The following is an 18868-nucleotide window of genomic DNA, read 5'->3' on the forward strand; positions in this document are numbered from 1 at the left end:
GAATACTTTTTAAATAGAAACATTCACTCTTTATTTGAAGTGATTAATTTGCTGTTTGAAGTAACAGAGTGGGAGAATGAGGATATTAGTCTAAGCAGAAAGCCTAAGCATATTCCGCTTCCAAAATCCTTGGGTATCTGCCACTCTCTTCACGGGGAGTGATTCCTGGAGGGTCTTTCCATCCCAAGCAAGGCCATTCAACATGGTCACTCTCCCCTTCTCACTGCTTCCTACAGTGACTGTTGGCCCTGCCACACCAACCTTATTTCTGCCTGTATCTCTGCTGATTCAATTCATTTATCTATCAATTCACCTGAAAATCTGTCTCCCCACTCTTATACCCCTTTCTAGCTGTTATGGGTTGAATTGTGTCCCCCTCCCCATAATTCATATGTTGAAATCCTAACCCTTGTACCTCACAATGTGACCTTATTTGTAAATAGGATTGTTGTAGATGTAATTAGTTAAGATGAGGTCACATTGGAGTAGGGTGGCTGCTAATCCAATGTGAATGGTGTGCTTAAGGGGAAATTCAGACCTAGAGACAGACAATATAGACAGAAGACAATGTGAAGAGACACAGGGAGAAGATAAACATCTACAGGGGAAAGAGAGAGTTCCGGAACAGATCCTTCTCTCACGGCCCTCAGAAGTAACCAACCCTGCTGACACCTTGATCTCAGACTTCCAGCCTCTAGAACCGTGAGACAATAAATTTCCATGGTTGGGCCCCTCAGTTAGTGATACTTTCTTATGGCAGCCCTAGCAAACAAAAACACTAGTTATCCTCCACATTTAGCTCAAAGCCTTCCTCTTCCATGGATTTCAGTGGTTTATTAGGAGCCCTGGACCGGAGTTAGCAATTCCAGGTCTAGTCCTGGCACATATCATTAATGAATTGTATAAATGTGAGCAAGGGTCTTTACCTCTTTGGGTCTTTTTATTCATAGTGCAAAATAAGGATAATAACCATGCCGCCCCATTGTCTCAGAGTGGGGCTGTGAGGGTTGAATGTGATCCTCACATGTGTGAGAGAGGGTTTGTAGTCTAGAGTGCAGTACGCGAATACACAGAGATGCTGTAAAGAAGAGGAGCTTGTTGAATCCTGATCTGGGAGTCAGGGCAAGCTTGGAATAGTCATTTATTTCCTTTGAGCTTCAGTCCCATCTTCTGTAAATTGAGATGATTTTTTAGGTGCTCTCCCAGCTCTCAAGCTCTAGGATTACATGATATTATTATTAGTCATTTATTGATTAAACATCGATTGTCTGCTCCATGCCAGGCTCTACACGAGGTACATGGGATGTGAGTGTGAGTAATTTCAGTCCTGGTCTTCAAGAGCTTTGTTCCTCCAAAATTTTCCTTCTCAGTAAATCCCACAATGTCCGTCTCCATCCTTTGAGGACATATTTTTCTCATCCTTAGAGGAATAAACGTAAAGATGGGAGCAGGAAGGGATGGTTTGGAAAGAGACTATTTCCAAAGCCATGTTGTTTTGTCAACAGTTAAGGAAGCGGTTGGCTGTGGATTCCCTTTATATAGGCCAATAGTGACATTTCATTAAAGTTTTGTGTTCCCAAATGTCTGAGCTCCGCCTGGCTTTATTTAGTTGGCGTACCTCTGGGTTTACTAACAACATGCAGCTGTTTAAGGTGTGGGGTGAGCATATCCTTTCCTTGAATTATATCTGACAACCCTAGTATTTGTGATGTAAGTTGTGTCACCATTTCCTCTTTAGTTTTCATTTCATTTTTGTTGTATTTTGTATCACGGACACTCCACTGACAAGAGAGAGGAGCTGTCTGCTCTTATCTTATCTAAGCAAACCTCTCTGCGTGTCTGTCTCTGTGTCCAGATCTCAATGAATGGACACTTGTCTGAGTCTACTGGACTTGAAGTATTTCACTTATTCATTCAACAAAAGTATTTCTTAGAGGGCCTATACCTGATGCTCTGAGTGTAGCTGGGAATACGGTAGTGACAAGTCAAGGAAGCTTATCGTCCCCATTGCAGGTTCCATTCTGCTGGGAGATAAGTATATAAAGAAACAAAGATATACAAAAGAAACAATGTAAGTTCAGATGGTAAGGGCCAGGGCAATATGCTAGAGAGTGACAAGGTTGGGCAGGGAACGTTGGATGGTGTGGACAAAGGAGTCCTCTTTGAGAGGTAATATTTGATCAGACACTTGAATGAAGAGGAATGAGACACGGGTAGATTTTGGGGGTGAGATGTGTTCCATGCAGAGGAAGTAAAATGTAAAGACCTCAGGAGGAGAAGAATTTAGTATGTTGAGAAGAAGGCATGGATGGATTATAGAAGCAAATGGAATATTGATATTATCTCCTTCTCCCTCCCTCATTTCTCTGCTTCCCTTTTGCTTGAATGACTTTTTTGTACTAATTCCTCCCTCTGCTTGTCTATTTTCATTTCATAGATCTTTTACATTGTCTGTAAACCTTGGTCCCCTGAGAACTGCATTTATTAAGTCTGAAGCTAAGGTGAAATGTTTCCGGGGGTAGTTTGGTTTAGCTAGGTAAATGGAGGAAGAGAGGATAGAGTGGCAGAAGGGAGATAATATCCCTCTAAGGAAGGAGTCATTTAGTTATAAGAAAGATGAGCCCATTTGAATTAGCATGAGAAAGGGAGATTGCTTATAAGGATGTAGGGGATGCACATGGAATCAAATGGCAGGAGGTACAGTGGGGCTTCATCGTCTCAGGCAGTTCCTGTCTTCATTGCTCTCTTTTTGGAGTGTTTGTCCTTTCATGTCTACCTTTCTGGATGTCTGCTCCATTCTCCTCTCTGCAGTATCTTCCTCTGCAAGGCTCTTAGTTACTCCTCTCCCATAACTTTGGATTGTACTTGACTTGAGGATGGTATTGTGGCAGGCAGGCAATTTGACCTTTTGTGTCTAACCCTGTCCCCAAAACTATAGACTTTAGGCTCACTTCAAATTCCTGGAACAGTGACTCTGCTTGGCCCAGTAGGGGTTAGGCATCCATCTGTGGTCCATTCAGTTGTAGCTGGTGTAGGGGGTATTCTCTTGGTTCATAGAGATGCCCCTTTTTGGGGGCATCTTCTCTAATGAAGAGATATAGGTAGGGGTAGTGTCAAGACCATCTTTAGGAATGGGATTATAGGTAGAACGTGCTTGGTGCAGGAAGATTCACACCAAAGGACAAAGTGTGATCTGGAGAGGAAACCAATGGGGAGAAGGAAGAGGCTATGTATCGTAGGAGGAAGAATGGTGGCCATGAAGATGTAGGTTTAGATTTTGTCTGATATTTTTTTAGCATGCTCACATGTCAACCCACATGTACACTCCATCTCCTTCCACAAATGATGTGAGCTAGCTTACAAAAAAAATTAAATTAAAATTCAGAACTAGTTTAAGCTACTTCATTCTGCTTTATTGTCTGCCTTCTACAAATAAACTATGGCTTAATTTTTCAATAATCAAGACTTAATTATTTAAGACTGCTATGTATGCACTAAACCCCATGTTTTTCTACTTTCTCAGTATACAGAAAAACTGCATTTTCTGGCCTTCTCCTCAGGTAGGTGGATCTGTGGAACTAGGTTGTGGTCAATGGTATATGGACACACTTCCATCCTTGGCCCCTGAAACCTTCTACCCGATCTCTATGCTCTGTCACTCTCCCTTTGTCTGCCATCTTGATCCCGAGGATTCAGTAGGGGACCCTAAATCCCTAGAAGTTGGTTCAGCCATGGGGTGGAAAAATCCTAGGTTCCTAAATGATTCCATGGAGCAGAGACCCTCGGTCTCAGAGACTCCTATTAGATTATGACATGAGTGACAAATTGGTAATGCCATTGAGTTTTTAATGTTAATTCTTATGGCTGTTAGTTTTATCCTTACCAGAATATGAAAATATTCTTTTCTGGAGTTTCTGCCTTCTCATTTAAGGTGTGGCAGAGATTGTGGTGTATTTTAATATAAAACTAATAAATCCATAAGATAGAAAGATAAGGTTATAATACAGTGAAAATTAACACAAAGATGATATGTAGACTTGATACTAAAGAAATTCTGTTAAAAGTGAAATATCCGGTAGTACACCTAGATGTTTACTCTTCAGGGATGGCATATAATCCATATAGTGCTGTAGTTTTTTGACTACAAAAATTGTTTGCTTTACACAGAATGTTTGAATTTCATCAATCTTAAGTTCATTCGAGAATGCCAGCTACAGTGCATCCTTTTATTTACTAATGTAGTATAGAGAGAAATTTTCTTAAGGAAAAAAAATCTTTTCTCTGCCAAGCAATTAGCTTTTGGTAATGGAAATGTAAATAGAAGCACAATTCATTAATGTTTAATATTTTTCCCTGCTACACATGTAGTTGACATAGATATATGCAACTACATCAACACACACACCACACACACACACACATACACACACATGCACACCCCTATGCTAACATTGGTAATAGTGTTTGGTTTTATTTTGTTATTTTGGAGTTTCTAACAGTCTTGTACTAACTTCTTTGTTTTGCTTTATTTTGTCATTAATTCTGAGTTTGCAAATTATAGAATTCTCTAAAAGTTGTAGAGAAAGTACTGGACTAGAGTCCATGATTCTGATCTCATCTCTGCCACCACTTGGCCTGTGACCCAAGACATTACCTCATCTCTTTGGATCTAATTTCCTTTAATATAAGATGAAATTGGTCTAAGATAATGGGCTTTGGAGTCAGATGGACCTGGGTGATTGTGGGCAAGTTCTTTAGTCTCTCAAATCCCCATTTCTTTAATTTATAACATGGGGATGATCCTTCTCCCTTTCAAGGTCAAGGTGAGCAGTGATGAGACATGTCTCAAGGCCTGGTTCACAGTGAGCATTTAATTATTTGCTTCCTTTGCCCCATCCTCTGGATATTGAAAGCTGACCTCTTTCTCCCCTAAGGAACAGCAAATATGGGAATTCACTCTTCCTTATCTTGTTGGAAGTCAAGCTGTTGTAACTTTTACTAGGAAGAACTGGACTTCTGTTCTATTCTTGTGGTGATCAAAGAAAACATACCTAGAAAAGAAGTGTGTTGGAGTATCACCTACCACATGTTACACACACTGGGAGCACCCATACCAGGGGGGAACCCAGCCCTGTGGAAAATCAGGTTGTGCATGTACACACACACGCACACATATACACACTTTGATCTCAGTATCTGTAAGAGTGAGCCAACCATTACATGTGCCTTTCTGATCCTCTTGCTCACTCTTGTATGATACCATAGGAGATGGGAGGAAGAAAGAAGAGACGGGAAGGAGGATGGGGTTCTCGTGTTCACTGCATGATGCTCTGATTATGTCAGAGTAAATCCCCAAGGCAGTCATCAAAGAAAAACTATCAGGAGATGTCTTTACAATCCATGACTTATAATCTCTTTTTAGGATGTTGGTTTCTCTTGGTTATCTGTAAAAGATCAAAAAAATAAATAAATAAAAGAGAAAACGTCACTGTCCCCTTCAGCAGAACTTTTGTTAGTGTGATTGAGAAGTGTCCCAAGTGACATGTGAGCTGACCAGGGTAAGCAACAGTGTCTTATGTCAGTTCTTGTCCTTGTTACTTTCCGGAAAGGTAGAGATTACAGATGACCCAGTCATTGTCCTTACTGTCGTCATACAAATCGAGAGCTAGCCTAGGAGCAGGAAATCTCACTTTGTGTCCTGTCTTTGCTACTAATTACAGCTTGTAACTTTCAACTATTATTTAATTTTCCAGGTCTTAGTTTTCACTTTTTTTGTGTGTGAGGAAGATTGGCCCTGAGCTAACATCTGTTGCCAATCTTTCCCTTTTTGCTTGAGGAAGATTGTCCCTTAGCTAACATTCATGCCAATCTTCCTCTGTTTTGTATATGAAACGCTGCCACAGCATGGCTTGATGAGTGGTGTGTGTGACTGTGCTCAGGATATGAACCTGCAAACCCCAGGCTGCCAAAGCGGAGCACGTGAACCCAACCACTATGTGACCAGGCCAGCCCCAGTTTTCACATTTTAAAAATGAGGCAGTTGAGCATCACTGATCACTAAGATCTTTACTTCTAGTCTCATATGATTTAAACACAGGATTTTTCTGAAGTATGTTTTAATACATATGACTCAAAATTCACTGATTTTCATGTCACCTCACTCTATATTTTTGCCTTTGTCTATGTATTATCTAGACTAGATAATCATTTACTCAATATTTTTATTTCAGTCATTTAAAAAATTAATATTCATGAGCTTATAGACTTGAAATGCACACACAGAAATCCCCAGCTATTAGCATTTTTGTGTGTTCTTCCATGTAATAACACATTTTGGAAAATGCTGCTATAGTATTTTTTTTTTTTTGAAGGAGATTAATATACAACTACTCAAAAGTTTAACTTTTCTATCTTGAGTAGCTTATCTGGTGGGGATCATAGGTTGATGTGCCAGTATTTATGCTGGTTCATAGGCTATTTCCCATTAGTAAGAAAAATATGAAGGGTATCATTGTTTCTGTTCTAGCAAGCTTTGAGAAATGGCAACCTTGCTTTTATAGTAACACCTGTTGATCTACGCCTGGAATTCTGTGTAATACGGATGTAACATAGATTGTAAGATGAGAAGAGCAGAGAAAGGGACAGAAGGAGGGTTAGAAAAATCACTCAGATCAAGTTATGGGTAATAGATCCTTCTTTTTTTACTAAGAGAGCACTGGATCCTATGACAATGCATCGTGTATGTTCTCTCTCTTCTATATTTTGGCATCTGAACTGAGTTGCACACACCTCTTTTAAGCTCCCTTTTAGATACTTAAAATATTGACTGTGCTTACATTTATTTAATTAATCATGGAAGATGGATTGCATTCATGTCTTGGTTTTGAAAGATTTCCACAAGAATTGAAATTCGTGAAACACACAGCAAATTTAACCTAGCCTTCATTTTGAAATCACCTGATATCAATTAGCATTCCTCCAGTTTGGGACTGATTTATGATGCCCTTGTAAGGCCCTGAAAATATGAAAGCAGAGAAGCAGTATTTCAAAATGCAGCATAAAATCAACAATAAAATGTATATTTATAACCTGAAAAGTATGATTTCATCTTGGAGAATTACCAACCCAATAGCAGTAATAAGCATGATTTTCATTGTACCATATTGTACTTATTAAGCACTTCAGGGGACTTGTGAATAAATCAAATTGTGGGATCAGTTTTGGATATCTGAACATATTTTTAAATTTTGTAAAAATGTGGAAAAGTATCACAACTGGTTATCATTTGTTCATGTTTTCCAAAAGAGTTTTAATCATAAACTCATTCTTACATCCTCCTACAAGCTGGACTGAGGCCGAAATGGCCTGTAAAGTGACATACTTTTAATAAATGCAGATTTAATATGGTCATGAGATAAGATTAGACCCTTCAAAAACCCCATTCAAATACCACCGATTCTGATTTATGCTCATAAAAGTCAGGGAGAGCTAGGTGGTTTGGAGGATGCAGTGTTATCAGAGAATTTCAAGTGATGTATATGCCTGCTTTTGATTTAAAATTTTAATAAAAAAATTCAGTGTGGGAAGTTAAGGCACTGAATTGAAATGCCTCAACTTGCTATGTTTGGATTATATTGGCTTCCACAAGTCAAGTCAATTCAGTCCAACCAACACTTATTGACAATGTACCATGTGTTGGGCACTGTGATAGGTATAGGGGCTACAAAGTCAGGAGAGAGCTCTCCCTGGCATCGGATCAGTGTGAGAGAGCTGAAGTTCCAGGCTGACCACAGAGCATGGCTGTCCCAGGTTTGGTTAGAATTCTGAATTTAGATCAATGATTGCGGGTTCCAACAGGACAAGGATGCATGGCTTGGCTTGCATCCTTAGAGGTCAGTATCCTCAATGAGTCATTTTAATGTTGCATTAGGTTAAGTTTCAAGTAGCAGGTGGGTTAACTTGGGGAGTCTGGCTTAAGTAGCCTCGGATAGATGGTTCACCTAATGAGAAGTGGTTACCTCTTCTCTGTGGGGAGAGGGTTGGTGACAGGGGCATCTCCAAGGAGCTTTATGATCAGGACAAATAAGATAAACTCATTTTATTGACATTCTTTTTCACAGGGCTATTAGATCATAGGTTCTGTAGCTGAAAGCAAAACAAACGTACCACTTTTGTTTCTGATGCACACACAGCAGGAAGTGAGGCTTCCTCCAGGTTTCTCAAAGGAAATGATAGACATGAATGAGCCCCTGAAAACTGGCAAGTGAGTCCTCAAGTGTGCTGCTGAGGAAGATGACGCTATTGATGCCAGCATTAGGATGGGTTCTTCTCCAAGATTCTCAGTTGCTGGCCAATGCTAGGTTCCCACTTCAATTATGGGAAAGCCATAGGCCCTGATTATCAGAGTGGCATATTAGAAACTGGGGTCTCCTCAGGATTGCCTGCCCTGCTCTAGATTACCCCAATGTAGGAGATTCAGAGTCTCTTCTTACAAGCTCTTGGGTTCTTGGCTTCAATATAGCTGACCCACAGCCCCTGTGAGCCACAATACATCACTTAGTGATGCAGTCATGGAAGTAGATTTTACCCCATTCTTTTGTCTCTTTACAAAGGGTGAAAAATTCTAGGAGGTGATGGGGAGCGAAACCAAATGAGAGGCCGTGGAGCTTATTTAAACTGTTTTCTGTTGACTTTCTAATAGGTTGCATTTCAGTTCCAAATTTTCTTGGATTCCAAATTCTGGTTCTGACTAGGCAAGGAAATGTTGTGATGGTTTTGGAAATAAATAAAAAATCTGATGAATTCCTTCTCTCATTTAACTATTCTCTTCTCCTTTGGTAATATGCACTGTGGAACTACCTTGCCAGAGAGGTTCAGACCATAGACAGGAGACAAATTTTAATTGCGCAGGCTGATAAAGGCAACCAATGACACAGATGGTTTCAATAAGCAGAGACTCCAAATATAATTTGCATTTTTCCATAATAAATAACAATAATAATGACTACCATTTGTTAGGTACTTACTTTGTAGGGAAATATTGTGCTATGTATTTTAGGTAACATGCTTATTTTATTTCGCTTGAACCTCGCAGTATTCTTGTGAATTAGCTATCATTGCAGTAGCATACTTGAAAGATAAGAAAACTGAAGCTTTGAGAAGTTAAGAACTGAGCTGAAGCCAGGATCTAAATCTAGCCATTTTTCATTCCATAGCCTATCCATTTTTATTTTCATACTCTATTACTTACTTTGGGACTATATGTCAAGTTTTGTGATGTAATTTTTTTCGGACCGGAAGGCTCAGCAAAACCCTTTGATGGACTGTTTGGGCCCTGGAAGGATAGACTTTACGGGAGTGTTTTTCAAACTATAGGTGTTATGTACTAAATGTTTGTGTCCCATCATATGTTAAAGCCCTAACTCCAATGTGATGGTATTTGGAGGTGAGGCCTTTTGGAGGTATTTAGATTTAGATGAGGTCATGAGAGTGAAGCCCCCAGGATGGGATTAGTGTCCGTATAAGAAGAAGAAGAGAAATTAGAGCTCTCTCTTTCTCTGCCATGTAAGGACACAGCAAGAAGGTAGTTATCTGCAAGCCAGGAAGAGAGCCCTCACCTGGAAACTGAACTGATCAGCACCTTGATCTTAGACTTCATACATTCTAGAACTGTGAAAAATTAATTCCTGTTGTTTAAGCCAGCCAGACTATGGTATTTTATTATGGCAGCCTGAGCTTACTACAACGGTGGTTATACCTGATTGAGTCATAGAATCAATTACAAAGGATTAGGACCGGTATTTTTTTAAAAAAGGAAATAGGGGAGAATAGAATAGAAAATATCACAGTACATAGTAGTAAAGGTAACTATTGGTTCATGAAACTTTTGTTCTGGCATATATATACATATATATATATACACACACACACACACACACATTTATATAATTTTTGGTATATGTATATATGTATCCTGTGTGTGTGTGCATGTGTGTGTATATGTATGTGTTCACAATATAAAATATATTTTTTACCGGGGATTTTACTCAAAAATTTTGAAAACTATTGCCTTAGGATATGGATAGGATGGGGAAGTAGTAAGATTAAGAGATAGCTAAATTATCTTGCATTAAGGAATGAAGGAGGGGTTTGGGGTTATTTGTGGGGGTCATGCTAGGGAGGAACAAGGAGGAAGTTAACAAGAAGAGCAAGAGGGCTCTGACAGCATGGCAAGGAACTGACCCCTGAGTGGAAAAAAGTGAGTACAATTTCCCAGGAGGAAGAAACAGTTGAGGGACTTTTAATAGGAATGTCTTATTTCTTGTGTTTAAATTGCTTTCTGTGCAGTTAAGCACAGCACCTTATCTTTACCCCCATCCTCTCTCCTTTTCTAGAAATCTTCAGTGCAGTCTACTAGGTATACAGCCTACATCCAGCGGAGAGGCAGGGTGTAAAGAAACCAGAGAGATGTCCAGCAAAACCCATTACAGAATGAAAGAATTGAGCAGAAGCAGAGACCTGGAGCTTGAGGTGACCCGAGGTTATTGGGGAGAATGCCAGGTTTTCTACTGCATCCTAGGAAATGAGGGTTGAAGTCAACTTTACATACATCCGGAAGGATAATGTGCCTCTAGTAAGCTGATGTCTTGGAGAAGACATCCAAGTGGTTGACATTGTATTTCCCCCTTCCCCTCATGCCTCTTCCCCTTCTCTCCTGCCATACCAATAGGTATCACAAAAGAGTAAGTAAGAGGGATGGGAGAATATAAGATCTGGAAGACAAACATCATGACTCAGACTCAGTCTCAGACACTCGGAGCAAAGTGTGTGTTTTTGAATACATCTGCTTTTGCACACGGCCTGGTGCTCTCATGGTAGCAAGGCTTAGAGTGTATATGATGTGTGCTATATGACGTCTCCAGCACAGTCCTTTCCTAGGAGATTTTATTTTCATCACGTGGCAGCTTGAAACAGTGAAAGGCACGTTGGTCTGGACTCCAGAGGCAGGAATTCTTCTCTGCTTTTGCCCTCTTTCCACTGTGAGTTTTTGGGCAATCTATCATGTTGGCTCTCTTCTTGTGAAGGGGAGAGGAAGGATTTCAGTTTTCTCTGGCTTCTAGCAGCTCTAATGCTTGCCCTAGACCAATGCTGTTTGATTTGAGTCCTTGGAGGCTACTCGAGACCCTTAAGCTTCTAGACGGCTCTGGGAAGAAGGATCCCTCCCTTGGGCTTGTTTCAATTCCCATTCTGCCACCCCCACAGCTTGCCAAGAGCAGCCCTGCATTTCTGTCTCTTTTGTATAATGAGATTCCCTTTACAAAAAGAAAAAAAAGAGAGAATATGTGAAGAACTACTGTACTAGACAATCCACAAGGGAGGCTGTTCGCTTTTCAATGACTCAGAAGGGGCTGAAGGCTGAAACCAATAGGAAAAGAAGCCATTGAAAAATATTTTCCAAGGAAAAATTTCAAAAGTACAAAAATATTTAAAAAAAGACCTGACAGTCCATTTTATGGCAGGTGGAAAGCAATATTATTAGTGACCAACATGTTCCAAATATTTGGACAATATACGATGGGCTATCTTTCCATGTTCTAAGATTTTTAGTGGACAACATCAATAAATTGTCTTTATACAGTTAGGAGGTGGCATCAGTAAATGAATATAGCAAATGGAACAAATTACTTTATGCCGGGTCTAGCTCAGGCTGAACACAAATTTGGCTCAGGTTTCCCATAGATGGAAAATTATCTGGTCCTCTTTTGATGGGAGTAGGTCTTCCCACTCTGAAAGCCTAGGGCCAGCCAATTCTACTCCAAAGCCATGTTGGCATTGACCAGATTGGAGCTGACTTAAGGAGAAGAGAGGAAACGGGCAGCAAGTAAGTGATGAATACCAACAGCAACTAACATTGATCGAGTACTGACTATGTATCAAAATCTGGCCTAGATGTTTTTCTTATAACCCTTACCACAACTCTAAAGTAAGTGGTACAGATAAAAAACCGAGGCTTAGCAAGCTTAAATCACTTCCCAAAGTCACTAGAGCTAGTGAGTGATCATCCATTAATGGCTCCAACTTCTGCTCTTCTTTAATTATTCCTTGTGGCTGCTCCTAACAAAAGACATCTTGACTTTTACTCCTTCTAGGCCTTTTCTGGCCATGTTCTAATATATGGTCTTTAATCTCAATTTATAATTTATTTGTTTGTTCAGTCAAAAATATTCATAGAGCATCTACTATGTGAAAGACATTATGTATGGAACTTAAATATGCTTCTTCATCCATAAAAGCTTGAGATCTAGTAGAAGAGACAAGTTATGTACATAAAAAATTCAAGAAAGCAACTGACAAGTGTCCTATGAGGAAGTGCAAGTGTTATGAGGGTCGGAGGAGGGAGATAAAACTTTGTCAGCAGAGAAGTCTTGTGGATAAGGTAGCTTTTAGATTGGCCCTTGAAGGGGATATAGTAGGTACATGTAGATTTGTGGTCAGAAGGAAATTCTGGGGGAAAGAAACAACATAATTAGAGGTATGTGTTAAATGAATAGTGGGGAGTGGACAGGGAAAAACTGTTTGGCTGGAAAGTGGGGTGTATAAAAGTGAGCTATAGGAAATGAAGTTGGGAAGATGTATTGAATCAAGGTTAGAACATGGGGGCATCTTGACTCAAGCTCAGATGCGGACTTTATTTTCTGCAAATGGCTGGAAAGCCATCAAAAACTCTTGAGCAGGAATGTGACATGACAAACCAGTGCCTCAGAAAGATTAACCAGGCCACAGTGCATATGATGTGACGGGGGTGCAGAGACTGGAAGAGGGTGGGCAACTTAGAAAGCTTTTGAAATAATCCACATCAGGGACGTTGAGTACCTTGAATGGGGAGGGAAGAATGGGAAAAGAGAGAAGGGAAATATTGTAAACATAAATATGGAAGTAGAGGCAAATGACTGGGGAGATGGGCGGGGCCTTTGATAGAAATAGGGAATAAGGAAGGACAGCATGTTTCAAGGACAAGAGGATGAATTCAGTTTGGCACACGCTGAGTCGACCCTTAGGAAGGGACATCAAGAGCAGATGACAGCAAAGCAGGAGGACACGGCAACATGAAGCTTGGTACAATGTAATTGAGTAAAAGGGCTAACACACGGTTGAGATAGGCAGCAATACAATGGTATCCAAACAGGTGATAAACTGTTTTATCATGGTGGTGGTGGCAGGATGTATATGTTTTCCATCCTGTTTTTCCCTGCATCACTGTTGAATGACCTGAAAGAGCAATGAGGCATTTGCTCACTGGCCTGTGGGATATTCCAGACTTTGGTATTTTAAGACTGCATGAATGCAGAGGAATTGGTTCTGTTTGAATGACTATTAGTATTTTGAAGCATGGTTATATTTGTCAAACATCTGTTTTGTTTTAGAGAAAAATCTTTCCCACTGAAATGACTGATGGTTTTAACGTCCTTGGGACACAGTCGTTTTTGTCAGAAGGGAGAGACATCTGCCTACTGACTTTGAAAATTACCTAACAGTTTGGCATCAAGGAAATTTGCCTGGTCTTCTCCATGGAGACCTCCCCAAGGGTAGAAACATAATTAGTATCTTGTGATAGAATCAGGTCTGGGGATAATGTGTCTTCTATTTGGATAGTTCTTTGTGGTGGAATAACTTTTACTGCTCCTAAGTAAAGTTTAACTTTGTGGCCTAATTTACAAGCATGAAACCACATGCTACTAAACACATAATTACTTTCCCGACTTTGCCCTTCCTTTGGCTTTTCTGGACCAGGTTTACTCACAGTATTCAGTTCCTCTCCCTTTTGGATTTTGGTGCTGCTGGTAATGTGTCCGCTGGAGACTGGGCTGATGTTCTCCACCACAGCTCTGATTGGTTTCCACAACATGCACGCGATCGGGAGTGTTTTACAGCTGGAGGTCCTGAGATGTGGATCTTGTTCCCTTATCAGCGGCATGCAAAATGGTAGGGACCAGACCCTGGAATTGGGCCTAGCCCTCCCAGCTTCCTCGGTGACATTTGAGGTCGCTTTTTCTTGGGATCCCTTCAGAAACAGCTGAATGATTTTTGGGCTTTTAATAGACTAAATTATGTCCTCCGTCATCTGTCTGTGGTCTCATGGTCCTCAGACCGTATGAGAAGAAACATCCAGCAACCAAGCAGCTAAAAGCAAAGCCTTGGCATGCTTCTATGCCATTAAATGCCTTCCCTACGAGAGTCCTTGTTGTAATTCCATCTCCCCGTGATCGATGGGCCAACTGGCACACCATAAAGCTTTATCTTATTAGCTGGAGGAAAGAGCCATGAAAGTTAGGGACCCCATTTACACGAAAAGAGAAAATCCTGAACCATGTGGGACATCTCTTTGAATATTCTGTAACCAATTATTTATGCTCTTAGAAGTTTTAAAATGTCTTGATTGGGCATCATCTGTGAGATAAGGCAAATAGGACTAATGTGTTCTTTGCATGCCTTATGCTGGTTAAGTCTTATTTCTTGAGTTAGTTTTGTCTACTATCAAATGCCATTCATGGCCTCTGAGATTTAACACTCAGGAACCTATAGAATTTCTAGGAAGGAGTGATCAAATATGATCATTTGGGACGTGGTAGGTTAGAAATGGAGCTGGAGCGCAGGTGGACATAAGATGGGGGCCAAACCAAGATGATGAGGGTGGTGGCCAGGGGAATATGAATGAAGGGAAACTGAGGAGGCCCAGGCCCCCTTGAAGTACAAGCAGTTCTGTTCTGGGAGTATGAGGAACATTCTATCAGCTAGTAAATACCAGCGAGGGTCAAGGGGAGAAAATACCTGGAGAAGCCTGTGATAAAGTGTAAATCTTGTTACTGGTTTCATCTCTGTTTTCGAGTCATTCTGTGAATTACTATTTGTGAGAGACTGAGGTAGATGGAAGAAAGCAGTGTCTAGTTCTAGAATCAATGGGGGCCTAGATGAGATCTTGAACAATATTTACTGATTCTTCTGCCCTTAGGCTCAGCGATTCAGGCAGTTGTGAAGTTCTTAAGGGAAAGGAGCATATTTCTTTCATCTTTGAAGCCCCAAGATTTTCTAGTTTCTGACTTATGGTGTTAAAAAAAATTTATTGGACAAGTCGTTAGTGTAGAACACAATCTTTTATTTAAATAATTCCAGAAAAGGGAGATCCTAAAACTTCGTAAACTTCATTCAGCAATTAATTTCAATATATGTGACTCAAGTGGTTTTTTTTTGGTATTTTGGAATTTATGCATCTACTAATAGTATATAGCATCTGTTGAATGTTTGCCCTATGCCATTTATTGTTTAATAGTTTTACATTGTATTAAGGGCTTATGTTGCCTGCACTACTTTTATTTCCATTTTTCAGATGAGAAAACAGAGGATTAAGAGGTCATATGGCTAGAAAGTGATGAAGCCAGGTATCTTTTATTTCAGAGGCCACACTTTTCATTTGCAGAAAAAACATATTAAAATCTATGGATTAAAAAAAAATCCATTTAATTGGTTAGAATCCCAAGGCAGTGACCTATTCTTCTCTATCTCTAATCTCTATTGTGTGGCCCTCTATGGCAATGAAGAGTGAGAGCTCGCTTGGTTTAGTTACTTCACAGACTTGAAGGCCACTGGGAAGTCATGCATGGGATTCATTTTTCTCAACTTAAAAAAAATACAATTTGAAATTTGGGCCTCAGAAGCCTTGGAAATTTTCATTCTGGAATCTTCCTGTCCTGGTAAGTGGTCCAGTGGGTCCAGTCTCAGGTAAGGGTCCTGTGCAGGGTTGTGTGATGTAACTCCGGGGGCACCATTCATGTTGTCCTCTATGTAAATGCCCCCCAATGCAGATGATAACCCTGGAATTGTATAATGTCAGTGCCCTCATCCCATGTGGCCCCATTCTGTTCAATCCCTTCCTGATGTCAAAGCTGCCGCATGTTCCACCCTCTCTCAGTAAGCACAGATGACTTTTTAGAGTATGAACTTCAAGTGTGGAGGGACCTGACTCTGCATGGCTCCCAAGGAGTGGATTGTAGAGCTCTTGAGCTTTGCAGCTGGAGAGCTCAGGGGCAGGTGAGGGGCCACTCAAAGGCTGGGTTAGCATTGGAGTCACAAATATGTTGTGCTCTTCCTATTGGTTCTGCAGAATCTGCCACTGGTGGGCTTATATGCCTGCCTGCACCATTTAGTGGCCATTTCTTTCCGTAGTCTCAGAAATGCAGAATTTTGAGAGGGGCTGGTAATGTACTAAAATTATTGACTGACTGATCATTATGGAAAAGGGAGGCAGGAGCAGCAATTTTTCAAGGAATGTTTTGCATTTTAGTCCTATTACAATGAACAGATTCCTACAGGGACTTTGCGATTCTTTTTACCTTAACTTATTCCCATAGTCATTTTTGCATGGCCTATTGTGTGCAGAAAAGGTGCTCAGGTTCCTTCCCTCTAGGAATTTAACATCCGTTTGTCTACCAATGGATAATATTTTTTCTGAGGAGTGAGTGACTGAAATTCTATTTATTTATACTGTTAATATGTGTGTTACTTAAATCTTGAGCAGATGTATAACATTAGACAATAGGATGATATAACTAAATGACTTCTAAAATGTGAATACTGAAAATTGTGAATATTTCAAAATTTTCCAAAACTTTAGAATGCATTTCATTTGAAGTCCCATCTGTCTGTTGTTGGTTTTCTTATTCTCCGTTCCTCCTGCTGGGGCCTCCCTACATGGCTCTCTCTCCTCCTGCTTGCTCTAGGACTTTGGGACTTTTCATGTTCCTCTTATCAGACAGGAACCAGCCCAAAACACAGCTTTTAACTACTTCCAGAACTCTATTAAGGCCATCCCCTAATCTGTCAAATGCTCAGTAGTAAGTGGGCCTGGCTCGGTGCCGAAGCTGCACCTACTGAATTCTCTGGACAAACTGCAGTGAAGTCTATGACTTGCCCCACCCCTTACGTTTGACATCCCAACTGAAGTGCTGCATCCATGGATAGGACAGGGATGACCAGGCCTGGTGATGGCACGCCTATGGTCCTAGCTCCCACTGCAGCCCCTGTCAGCATTTGTCCTTCAGGCTGTGGATTGTTGTCTTAGGCAAACATCAACACCAGGTTTTGAAACCTCTGCTGGCTTCCTCTTCTCATCCAGGATGCCATGAACCACCTGCCTCTGGACAGCTGATGTGTGTTCAGAGAATACAAACTACAATGGACCCAGCATATCAAGTGGAGACATAGCTGATATGAAATCTACATAATCTGAAAACTCAAAAATTCGAAATTTTTTATGCCTTCTCTCTCTCTCTCTCTTTGTCTCTTTTAGCTGAGGGAGATTAGCCCTCAGCTAACAGCTGTGTCAGTTTTTATATGCAGGTTGCCACCACAGCATGGCTGATGAGTGGTATAGGTCCACATCCAGAATCAGAACCCACAAACCTGGGCCACTGAAGCTGAGCACACCAAACTTAACCACTGTGCCATGGGGCCAGCCCCACTCTCTCTCTCTCTCTTTTTTTTTTTTAATGTAATACATAAGCTGAGTTTGTGAGATGGCCTTGGCCTTGATGCCATCCTCTCCCCACCATGGATCTTTGATCTCTTTAATGAAATAGGGCCAGAGGGTTCAAAGATATGCAGAGTCATGGTTAAGCTTTCTAGTAAGTCTTGGGCTCAGCTGGCTTCGGGTCTGAGTTCTGCTCTGCTTTTTGTACAGGACTCCGTGTAACACCGTTATGGTTCTCTCTCGTGTTCTAGTGTAACATCACTGGGTTTGGGAGCACCCTAAGCTCTGACTCTCTTGTGTGGGGTCTCCAGTTTGCCTTCGCTTCCTATGTGATTATCTGTTCTTGCCTCTGGATTCCTTATTCCTTCTCCCATTCCTCCCCATGCTTTAGGCTTACACACTTAGATTTTACTCCTTTGGGCCCAAAGTGCTACAGATAGCCTGTAACTCCGGAAAAAAATGGAGGTTATTATGCTTAGAATAAAAGCATTTTAATTTTATTTGTCAGGAATCAGTAAAGTGTCACTCATTCATTTGACAATTATTGACAATAGGATTATTGAGTACCGTCTATGTGCCTGAGAATGTTCTAGAAATTGAGAATACAGGGTTAAAAATCTCTGTTCAGGCCATATAGAGTGGTGTCCTGTTCTCTCATTGTTCTTCAGGCATGTGTAAGTCCTATGTCTCACCTAAACAGACTTGAGAGCTGAGACTGACTCTCATAGGCAGCTGAATTCACACAGTTGTGGCTTTCTTCCTGTCTCCTCTAGAGTTGCTCAGCCTGATGGTGATTTTGAGTGACCACAAAGACTTGGAATCCTTGTCACCTGAGTGTAACAGTATGTTTGTTGCAGAGTAACTTCAATTTGAGGCCACATGGGAGGACTAATTTCCTGGGGTAGCATATTTAGGGTGTCACATATTTTCTACGATGGTGCAATGACAATGCCATATAATTTTTTTGAGAGCAGGGGGGATCAGCCAATTAAATAGGAAACTAAACATGATTTTATTTTAAAATCTTTGAAGTCTTCACAAATCAAAATATTTTCTTGTCAAACTAGGAATCCTGAATTTTGTTTAGAAAAATATGCAGAGACATAGTGTAAATGTACATTGATAGTTTTCAGTACCGTCTCAGCACAATTGACATTGACCTTAACCAGCAATTAAATTCTGACAGCAGTTTCCAACTTTACAAGTTTGCATGGCCAAGTACACCAAAAGGAGAATAGAGGAAGTCCCCACCATGGGTTTGTTTTCTGTTAAATGGAGTGTTTTCATGGATCTTGATAAAGATCGTATTTACAAAAAGAATTGGGTGCATTATTTGCCATAAAA

This window comes from Equus przewalskii, chromosome 22 (genome assembly GCF_037783145.1).
Source record: "Equus przewalskii isolate Varuska chromosome 22, EquPr2, whole genome shotgun sequence".
Classification (NCBI taxonomy): Eukaryota; Metazoa; Chordata; class Mammalia; order Perissodactyla; family Equidae; genus Equus; species Equus przewalskii.